The sequence below is a fragment of the Antrostomus carolinensis genome, unplaced genomic scaffold, assembly GCF_000700745.2.
Source record: "Antrostomus carolinensis isolate BGI_N321 unplaced genomic scaffold, ASM70074v2 scaffold28328, whole genome shotgun sequence".
Classification (NCBI taxonomy): domain Eukaryota; kingdom Metazoa; phylum Chordata; class Aves; order Caprimulgiformes; family Caprimulgidae; genus Antrostomus; species Antrostomus carolinensis.
The window spans coordinates 12356-14523 of NW_010335530.1; positions in this window are offsets into that span (position 1 = coordinate 12356).

Sequence of the window (2168 nt, forward strand, 5' to 3'; positions counted from 1 at the left end):
TATGATTTACATTGCATTGTCCAATTACTGTTATGGTATTGTGTAAATTTTTAACAAACCATCTTAATGTTATATTTATCTGCAAATATACCTAATTCTTAGCAGCTGTTTATAAGAAATATTCCTTCAGTACCACAGCAAGACCTGCTGTAAAATCTCTAAAGAATGCACAGGAATAGCAGACCAGCCCAGAGCACACAGTTCTCCTTTGTCTTTGATAGTCTGTCAAAACCAAAACCTAACTAACTTCTGAATTGACTATAAATAATTACTGATATATAAATATGATTCTAGTCAGCTACAGGATCTAACACACTTCCTATTGCTGTTTAATTTTGTTAGTCATTTCTGAAAGAAAAAAAGAAAGACAAAAACAAAGAAATATCCTGACCTTAGGAACCTTCGGGAGTTGTAGGAGAGGGAGAAGAGCAGTGCTGAAGTTTATGAAATTGTTCCATTAGCATTTGCTGCTTTTGTTTCCACTCTTAAACTCGAGAGCATCTTCACAAATGTAAACCTCATTACCAAAACAAAACTACTGATAAAGTAGCCCGTGTCTTTAGCATGATTTCTGTGGTGCTCTATTGACGTAAACGCAAGAGCTACGCTGTTCTCCTGTCAATTGTTGACATATGATTTTGTAAAACTTAAGATGAGCTTCTGATTACTGCTTAATGTTGCAATATATTGGGCCAAACATTTGCTACTGACAGTCAAATACTTTTCTGAGAGAGAGAAAGAGAGCAAGGGAGATAGTGAGAGCTCAAGAGGGAGAGCTATGCCCTTCTAGCAGAACTGTTTCTGCAGCTGTTGTGTACATTAATCCAGAGAGCAGATCTCCCAGCACTAAATATAGCCAGTGGGGTCATTTTACACGACAAAATAAATAAATAAATAAATAGAAAGTATTTAACTATGGGGTCACGTTAAATTAGGTTTGATTTTGCTTAAGAAGGAAATCCAAATTATGGCCTCTTGGTTTAAGGGTGAATACTAGAATGTAAATATTTCAGAATGTGGAGGGAAAATAAGCAGGAAGAAGAATACAGTCCCGGCAAGGAACTTTTCAGGTCGTACAATCTTCCGTTGGCTCTTTAGAGGAGTCAGACTGCCTCTGAGGGATTTTGAGAACCCCACCAGTGCTATTCAAGCCCTTTATAATGCTGCAGAACATTGTTTCTCTTTCACTGCAATACACATGCCTCAGCATAATTTACATCAGTCAGTTTGAAAATTATTTGTTCCCTGTATATGTCTTATCAGCAATAATTAGCATTCAAATATACGTGCTCATCAAACCCTTCTACACCTGTGCTGAAAAATCAAAATGTAGACCGATCTAAAGTTGAGGGATTACCTTTTTTAGTTTCTCCAGATGTTGCTGCCCAACCCTGGCAGTTAGTAGCGATGACAATTATCCAGAAGTGTGAGATTAAAGTTAAAGAAGTGAGGGAATTCTTCAAGTCCTCAGGAACAGAAACAGCTAGGAGTCCATACAGTGAAGGAAGTTAACCTTCGATATTATGAGGATGGCTGTAAGAAGCTGGACAACCTGTCACCACTGGAGCAATAGCATTTGTCAGTTTGCAGGTCCCAAGTTATTTTGAGCAGCGTAAACCATGTGCCCACGGAGCATTCCACCTCATTGGACAGGGAATCCACTGCTCTCACAGCACCTATGGGCACCGAGCGCCTTCTCCTCACTCACAAAACGTCCCCTATAGATGCTTATGTGGGTTTTGCTGATTCATCCAAGAGGCACCGTAGTGGCATTGTGTTACTCTTGTCAGACGGTTTAGACTTCAGCCTCTTAAAATTGCTAGTTATTGTTATTGTCTTTATGTTTTGATCGAAGCTTGAAGATTACAGTCACAGGGAAACCCATCAGCCGGTAACAACATAAAAGTTTTGCAACTCCAAAGGCAAACTCAGCAAACACAAGTGATTTAATAGTAAAATATTCCTGACTTCCTTTGAAGTGTTTGGTTTAATACACACAGTGCAAAAATGCATAATTCCTTAAGATGGCCTGTTAACTGCAAATCTTCAAAAAGCTAGAATTTCTAAACTTGCTATTGAATGCACAGAAATAAACTGTTAGGAAAAAAGTAATTAACAGACAAGTGAAACTTAGCTGTAACCAAAACTGAGGTATAAACGGGTGGAAT